The sequence below is a fragment of the Salvelinus sp. IW2-2015 genome, linkage group LG27 (assembly GCF_002910315.2).
Source record: "Salvelinus sp. IW2-2015 linkage group LG27, ASM291031v2, whole genome shotgun sequence".
In the NCBI taxonomy this organism is placed as follows: Eukaryota; Metazoa; Chordata; class Actinopteri; order Salmoniformes; family Salmonidae; genus Salvelinus; species Salvelinus sp. IW2-2015.
The window spans coordinates 35,052,631-35,061,818 of record NC_036867.1 but is presented as its reverse complement, the minus strand read 5'-3'; the positions used below and the strand labels follow the sequence as shown (position 1 = coordinate 35,061,818).

Genomic DNA, 9,188 nt, shown 5'->3' with positions numbered 1-9,188 from the left:
ATTCTCCCCTGTTATATTCTTAGCATACCACAATGCAATAGTCACTACCTATATGTACATATTACCTCAACTAACCAGTGCCCCCGCACATTGACTCTGTACCGGTACCCCCATGTATATAGTCTCGCTATTGTTATCTTATTGCTGCTCTTTAATTACTTGATACTTTTTTTCTTATTCTTAGCCGTATTTTTTAAAACTGCATTGTTGTTTAGGGGCTCGTAAGTAAGCATTTCACTGTAAGGTCTACACCTGCTGTATTTGGCGCATGTGACTAATAACATTTGATTTGATTTGTGCTGGGGACAATAAAAGGCCACCCTAAAATGAGCAGTTTTTTCACACAACACAATGCCACAGATGTCTCAAGTTTTGAGGGAGTGCGCAATTGGCATGCTGACTGGAGGAATGTCCATCAGAGCTGTTGCCAGAGAATGTAATATTCATTTCTCTACCATAAGCCACCTCCCACATCGTTTTAGAAAATTTGGCAGTCTGTCCAACTGGCGTCACAACCGTAGACCACGTGTAACCATGCCAGCCCAGGACCTCCACATACAGCTTCTTTGCCTGTGGAATCGTCTGAGACAAGCCACCAGGACAGCTGATGAAATTGAGGATTATTTATGTCTGTAATAAAGCCCCTCCCAGTCATGTGAAATCCATAGATTAGGGCTTAATTTATTTATTCCAATTGACTAATTTCCTTACATGAACTTTAATTCAGTAAAATCATTGAAATTGTTGCATGTTGCACTTATTATTTTTGAACGTTCTGTACCAGTGATTTCAATGTAGAATGTTTGAGTCTGCATTACACCATTAAAATAAATGGGGGTACAGAAAGCTTCATGGTTTTAAAAGTAAAAATAGGAGCAAACTACTGTTTTGAAGCAATCTAAGATGAGAAAGTCTGCACATTTCAAATTTGGTTTGGTGTTTGTAGCTCAAATGGTTAAGTGCAGTGGGAAATGCTAAAATCGACTATTATAGCCCATGGATCTTGTATGCAAATGTGATATGCTTTAGGTTCAAAAGTATAAATATGTTCAGCAATCTTTTGACAAGCAAAAGTCAGCCTGCACATTTTAACATTGGTTCGTATTTGTAGTTTAAACAATTCAAGAGCAGTGGTGAATCCAGGAATGACCCATTGTAGTTTATGGAGCCTTAATGCACATTTTAAATGGCTTTAGTTGAAAAATAATAAACAGTATCAAATCTCTATTGACAAGCCATCTACGCTGAGTCAGTCTGTACGTTTTAAAGTTGGCTTGGTGTTTGTATCTTAAACAGTTGAATACCTGATTTAAAAAATATATTTTTCATTCAAGTCTACGGTCCTTGAAATGCATTGGGATTAATGTCTATATGGTTGTAGTATGAAAAGTATAACAGTATCAAAATATTTTTTCAAGCAACCTGAAGCCAGTCAGCTTGCACGTTTTAAAGTCGGTAGCTTTTACGGTTTTGGCACTACAAGTTCCAGCATAAGGCGGTTAATAAGAAGACATTTTGTTTTCATTTTAGTGGGCTAGTTGTCCTTGATTTCAGCAAGCACCGCTAATAGGGGCAGTATAAACCCAGGGGGATTCTGATTTTTTCTGTAGCCTACACTTATGCACTGCAGTATTGTAGAAATCCTGGGGTGTTTCTTTTTAGTATCTCATGTCGTACATCTGCGCTACTCTGTGTTGCTTTTCCATGGAGAGCTGAGGCTGTGCAAGGCAATTGAACATGATTAGCTGACAGTTAGAGCAACAGACTCAGTGTGTATGCTGCAAATGACTAGTGTCACTGTAGAGAATTTGCCTGCCAAGGGCATGATCTCTTGACAATTATGGTGTGCAATGCATCAAAGAATCGCCCCTATCCCTATACACATCTCTATACAAATGACATTATGTTATCTGACTCAGATAGAAGAGTAGACCAACATATTTGCTATTATTTGCTATGGTGGCAGGCTGTATTGGGTAGGGCTATATTTGATGTGGAAGCTTTAGACTGTGATTCTGATCTGTCTGCAAGATTAGATAAACTAGGCATGGTGTAAATATAGTCTACACAGAAGTAGAATAATAACTTTGTTTCGATATTTTGTTTCCTTAATTAGCAGTTCAATTCCACATCATGCCTTAAAATTAGCAGTTCAAATCCACATCATGCCAAGTAAACTGCTCGGCCTGGCACACAGTACATTCACTTATGCCCCGCCCACCCTATTCTCTCACCCCCCCACCCTACTCTCTCACCCCCCCAAAACAATTGTCGAGGAAGGACGGCTCTGTTATACATCAATTGAAAGAACCACAACGCCACATTACACATCCTATGGTGTGCCTTGTCGAGGAGCACTGAATACCGTTCGATTGCAACTTGCCTCTTTCTTTGAAGATGGCGCGAAAGCATGCATTCTGTTTAGTCTTTGCATTTCGGATCTGAACCTGARGAAATGTCGATGTTCGCCGGAATTAAGAGTGTTTGACTAGCTCAGGTAAGGCATTTGACCATATTTGTATCAGACAGAGCAATCAACGATGCCATGGGTATTTCAAACAGGGTTGTGATGAGAGGGACACTTATATAGAGATCACAATGGGTTTCAAACTGTGCCATGGAAAAGGGGGCATGCGGAATGGTTAAAACATTGTCACTGGCTTCTATCCGAAATATAGCGTGAATTACAAAGTTGCCTACATCATAATAATATGCTCAAAACAAAGTGTGCCTATTTCACCTACAACAAAAATATGGGTTCCCATCGAACTGAAAACGCCAGTGATATTATATTCCTAATGTCTAATTRAAATATTTCTCAATATTTTGTAACAGTGCACAGCCATAATTCCTGCGGTGAACTGATCCCACTGCACACCTATTGATGAGTGGTGAGAGGATCAACACGAGCTGCCATGTGAAGGCTTTTATTTGAATCAATATTGTCTCTCAAAAGTCAACTTGGCTACATCATACAGCACAAAGAATCATACACACATTGGACTATATTGACTCATCTTTTCATAATTTGACTATGTTATTTTACGTTTCGGACATGATAAACTACAATATGCAGATGGACTCGCACGTCTTAATCAATTCAATTCCATATGACCACAAATTACCATTGTGGAATGATTTGGGTTTAGGATTGAGGAGTGTCAGGGTCGGAGCCGTGCAGCCCTGTCTGATAGCCCTTCTCCAGGCTACCTCAACACCACCAGTCCCAGGACACCTGGCCTGACACTCTGGGTCAGTAGCCCCAGATACCAGCTGACAATCGACTACAGACTGGCCCCAGGCATGTCTGTTCAGCCACCTTTCACAGTCCTGACATCTTAATTACTGGACACCTGTGAACACCTGGTGTTGGGAATGGGGTATCCCTCCCTTTGTGTGTGAGTGTATATGTGTCAATTGCAGCCCTTTGTTAAAACACCCAATCCTAAATCAACCCATAGCCCCTACCGCCTAACCCTGGATAGGTACAGCTGTCAATAAGGTAATAGCTCCTCTTTGCTCTCTAATAATGGGTGAAATTGTCACCAAATTGCTTATTATTTTCCTATTCTCAGATCTACGCAAGTGCGTAGCGGCGATTTGGTGAGAAAGTCACATGCAGGTAAAGAACACCTTGTCTCGCCATGTGGTGTGTTACCTAATAAGGCCAGAGGAGGTGTTGTATATAGCCAATGAATGCCAATATACCACGGCTAAGGGCTGTTCTTATGCAAGATGGAGCATTCAGCCAATCTGCATTCGGGGCTCGAGCCATCCAGTTTAGAATGTCAAATAAACACCTTCACAGAAATGTGTTGGAAGATAAGCTTCTGGCGTTATGCTGCAAGATACAGCATGAATTCATTTCTGGGGATTTTTGAAAGCGCCATGGTTTGTTCCAGACAGTATAGGGCACTTCCATGTAAAAAGCCCCATGAGCACATCAAATTTGGTGTCAAATGAAACTCATAGTCTATATTTTGAGAAATTAAGGCGCATCTACATTTTTAAACTAATCTCCTTCCAAAACAATTAGGAATAAGCAAAGGCTTTGATTTCTAGTCAAACAGATGGAAACRGGGTTTTAGAAAACATCTATCAGAAGGTCTTAAGGTATTAGAAATGCATCACAACACAATACTGTTGAAGTAAAGGCCCCTGCCAAGTAATATCAACATTCATAATTAGTTTTGCAGAAATTATTAGTCTTCTGTAAGTTTAAGAAATATTGCCTAGTGTCTTGTCATTCTGTTACCAGAAAACCCACATATCTTTAAGATATTTGATCATTTCTCTCCCTGATGAGGACGGAGGAGAATGAAAGCTCACAGAATTAACAAGTAAAGTTATACCTATCAATTAGCTGTAGTGTTTTACTGATATCAATTTGGTTTATGATTTATTACGTGATTCAAACACGTCATTCTGTTACTAAATCAGTAACAGACAGAATGACAAAAAAAACGGAACAGAATGACAAACTGAATTGGCTGCAATGGGAATTCATAGGAGTCACAAACCACAGTTGGGTCACCTGCTACTGTCCTCTCTTCCACTGGCATACTGTTATGTTCAGCTCATAACTGTTTTCGTTCTCTTTCTGTCACGTGGTGGTCAAACCAAGAGTGTGAAAACAGTCTGGGCAACCCCTCCCTCCCTCTCTTTCTCCCTGTCTCTCTTCTCTCTCTCTCCAGTTAATGTCACCTCTCCCAGCTCTTACTGACACCTACCTATGAGCCCCCTCTCTTTCCATTTACTGTAACCAGCCCCTTCACCCACTGAACTCGGACTGGCACCGGACGTCCATGGACGTTGAAAAGAAATTTGGTCAGTTCAAATCTAAACCAATCATGGACAGTAAAGTAGAGTTTAGTACAGTACTGTACTGTAGCCAGGGTTGGGAAGTAACTGATTACACATGACTCCAGACTGACATTTCCCCCTGGTGGCACTGGAGCCACTAGGATTTTCAGTTGGTTGTACCAGTCCATGATTTGGACTCACCCCAAAAACTATTTCTGTGTCATACTATATATATATATATATTTTTYTTTCTTTCTATCATCTAATGTAATTCGGTGCTTTATTAAAAAGTGTAAGAGAATACTGAGATGGTATTCAAGATGGTATTTCATATTTTAATGTTGTGATTTTGAATGTGCAGCCTAATCCAGTGATTGTCATGCAGTTTGGGTTAACAATTAGGCTATTGTTATTTTTGACTGTTAAAATAGGGCTCCAGAATTTTCTTATTTCGTTCCTTATTTTTGTTCAATAGAGATTAATTTTCTGGCATCTTTATGTGCACTAATATCATAGGCACATTTTATTTGGAGCTAATTTACCACCTGAGTAAGTGCAAATTCAATGAAACTTTAGAACGCAATAAATATAATACTCACTGCAAGTAGCCATGTATCAATCAAACAGTTTTGAGTGAGGTGACCATGTAGAATGTGCGGCTCGCACCAATGCGACCAATTGAAGGTAGTGCATTGAGTTGTATGGGGTTCTTTAACTTGGCAATCAATGGTTCAGCATCATTCTGTTACTGTGGAATAGCCCCTATATTTGATTTTCAATTTTTCTTTTTTGCTTTGAACCCCCTGGCCCCTGCAGCGTGAGTCACGTCTGGTGCCAGCCAGCATAAGATGGGCCCACTACAGTAGTTGTTATGAGATTTCATTCAGTCACACAGACTCGGTCACGAGGCTTAGGCTACACAAAACAAGGTTTCTCTCCCTAAAGCCATTCGAGTAGAGAGTTCTGATGTCTTGCTCCTCTCTTTAATGCAAAACTCGAAACAAAACTGGGTCACGGGAGGTARACCTGATCACCACACATCCCCTAGGAGCCCATATATGTGTGACTCACTTTTCTATAATCTAGAGCTTCCATCAAACAAACACGGAACCTTTCTGTCTCCTCCCTGACCACAGATGTTATCGTGTACTTTTTCTATCCATGCATTGTGTGATATCTGCGCAAACCAGGAAGTGGAGAGGATTTCTATCAAATGAAAACTGTAATGTAATATTTATTGGGTAGCATACAGTACTGTCACAGTAGCCCCCCCCCCATAGTCACATGAAAGTTTCTGGGTACATTGTAACTAAGTACAATTTATTATCATGATACAGTGAAGAGCATGTCTGCTGTCTACCTAATCTTAATATTATCGAGGGAGAAACACTGACAGACAAGGGAATCGCAAGCCAACACAAAACACCACTCCATTTGCTTGAAAATAACCTCCTGACGTTTTTCTCCTGCAGCCATGTGGGCGTTGAGTCTCTATCTTCTACATGTGACGTGAGCTGAGAGGTAGTAGAGTAGATAAGCCTGGTGGTATAACGTGTACTGTAAATTCCCCTCCTGCCATGGTTATTAGAGAGCCTCCCTCAATGGTGCTTTAGCCAGGAGCCAAAGCTAATTTTACCTTCCTCCCACATCAAGAGCTTTTGTCATGCACCACATCAAGAGGTAGATTTAAGCAATAAGGCCCGTGGGGGTGGGGTATATGGCCAATATACCAAGGTAAAGGGCTGTTCTTAAGCACGACGCAACACGGAGTGCCTTGATACAGCCCTTAGCCGTGGTATATTGGCCATATATCACAAACCCTCAAGGTGCCTTATTGCTATWATAAAATGGTTACCAATGAAATTAGAGCAGTAAAAATAAAGGTTTTGTCATACCTGTGGTATACGGTTTGATATACCACGGCTGTCAGCCAATCACCATTCAGGGCTCGAACCAACCCGTTTATAATTATGCATATACAGTATGCATTATGTGCCATGACAATGGCAATGCAGAAGTGCTTTCTAAACAGGCCAGCAGCACATGAGCGAAGAGGATAACAGAATAGATGGAGGCGTGTCATTGAAGATGGRGGAAGGCATTTTGTCAGCAGAAACAGGGCAGGCGGAATATCATCTCTCCACGGAGAGACCTCCTGCTGCTGGCTCGCTGGAACTTCTACAGGCTGTGTATGTGTGTGTTTGAGAGAGAGAGTGTGTGTCTCACTGTGTGCCAGTGTGAGTTTGCATGTGTGTGTGTGTGCGCTTGCCTGTGTGTTTGCATGACTGTGTGTGTGCGTGGGCACTGCCGGAGAAACCAGGGGCCATGTGCCAAACCCCCGGCTGTGGCCCATTGTGAGACCAGCTGGTGTGTGAAGAGGGCCAGCGGTCAGTTCGGTTCCCAACCAGACTGGAGCTGAAGATGTCTATCTTTTCTACTTTAGAACATAATACCTGCTATGTCTATGATTRGCTATAAGGCAGGAACCAGGCCCCTATCTCTGTGTTTTTCATCTTTCTATCTCCCCCTCTCTCAGATGTGGTTTTATGAATGATCTCAGAGGCACAGAGGAAACATCCACAGCTGTTGTTTGGCTTCCCTTGTCTATCTCAGCCATGCTGTTTCTGTTTTCGCCTACACCTTGAAATTACCGTCAGGATCTAGATGGATTGTTTTTATGTGGAGAGGATCTGGGTGTATGTGTATCTGTGGGCAGAGGATCTTGGTGTGTTCTTATGTGTTGACTTAGCTAATGTGTGCCTGATGGAGCGTTGTGTTATTGTTGCTACAGCACTGCGTTCAGGCAGGCAAATGACGCTCGTGCTCGCCCAGTTGAATTTGTGAGTGTCTGGTTGGAGAGAAAGCAGAGGGCCAATTGTGTTCCTCCTGGGGCAAGATTGTCTCTTTCTGATTGGAGACAGACGTGTGACCTCTGACCCCTGTGCTCTTATKRGGGGGGGGGGGGGGTTTAGTGGTCCAAGGATCAGTTTAGGCCAGCCAGCTTTCCACAAGGCTTTGTAGTGGCGAATATATAGTCAGTGCCTGTGGAGATGTCAGTGCAGAGTTCATTCATGGTGTTTTTTGCTAAAAACAAGGTTTGGGAAGCCCAATTTATAAAAAAAAAAAAATCCCCATGCCATACTAATTCCACTCAAATCCTGCTTTTGAAATGGAGGGCTAGCTTTAGTAGCCTAGCTTAAGCACAATTGAATGGACCAAAGAAGAGACTTCTCTCTTCAGAATACTGCCAGTGGGTTACCCAATGGAATTTTAAATTAATCTCCTTTATTTCCCCCCATTCAGTAGTGTTTCCCTTTTTCTTTCTGTGCCCCAAGGACAGTGTCTCTGCAGGCAGGCATTGAGTCAGAGTCCCGATGCAGATCGAGGTTATTATTTCAGTTTAACCTTCCGTGTCATTCACGCTAGCCTCCACTGCACTGGCTCACTGGAGGAGATGGAAAGACCCTTTGAAGATGTAATTTGTGTGGGTGAAGTCCTGAGAGAGAGGCTGGGGCTTGGTGGTTCCCTGCCCTGCGCAAGCTCCTGCTGTGAGGGGGAATCAGCCCTCTGACTCTTCAAACCCCCTAAACTCATAATTAAGACACTAGGTTCTGGCAACACTTAACCTAGTCTGCATGTTTGACCCCACATCTACTCTTAACTTAGACCTGTATCTCTCTTTTTTTCTTCTCTCTCTGTGTCTCTCTCTCTGTCTCTCTGTGTGTCTCTCTCTCTCTGTCTCTCTGTGTGTCTCTCTCTCTCTGTCTCTCTGTCTCTCTCTCTCTGTCTCTCTGTGTCTCTCTGTCTCTGTGTCTCTCTCTCTCTCTGTCTCTCTGTGTCTCTCTCTCTCTCTGTCTCTCTGTGTCTCTCTCTGTCTCTGTGTCTCTCTCTCTCTCTGTCTCTCTCTGTGTCTCTCTGTGTCTCTCTCTCTGTCTCTCTGTGTCTCTCTCTGTCTCTCTGTGTCTCTCTGTGTCTCTCTGTGTGTGTGTCTCTCTCTCTGTGTCTCTCTCTGTGTCTCTCTGTGTGTCTCTCTCTCTGTGTCTCTCTCTGTGTCTCTCTCTCTCTGTCTCTCTGTGTGTCTCTCTCTCTCTGTCTCTCTGTGTGTCTCTCTCTCTCCTGTCTCTTATACACATCTAGATGTGTATAAGAGACAGGAGAGAAAGAGAGGGAGAGTGTGTATGTGTGTGTTTGAGAGAGAGTTAGTATGTTTGTGTGGTGTGTGTTTGAGAGAGAGAGTATGTGTGTTTGTGTGTGTTTGAGAGAGAGGGAGTATGTGTGTGTGGTGTGTTTGAGAGAGTGAGTATGTGTGTGTGGTGTGTGTTTGAGAGAGTGAGTATGTGTGTGTGGTGTGTGTTTGAGAGAGAGAGTGTGTGTCTCACTGTGTG

General features: G+C 42.5%; 1 protein-coding gene across 1 annotated transcript in view; it reads left to right on the top strand.

Moving 5' to 3' along the window:
• The first annotated feature begins 2,249 nt into the window (after positions 1-2,249).
• LOC111953561 (beta-galactoside alpha-2,6-sialyltransferase 2) overlaps positions 2,250-9,188 on the top strand; it is a 30,570-nt gene continuing 23,631 nt past the window's right edge. Inside the window, exon 1 of the mRNA XM_070435547.1 lies at positions 2,250-2,497. The gene's annotated coding sequence lies outside the window, so the exon portion shown is untranslated. The remainder of the gene's footprint in view (positions 2,498-9,188) is intronic.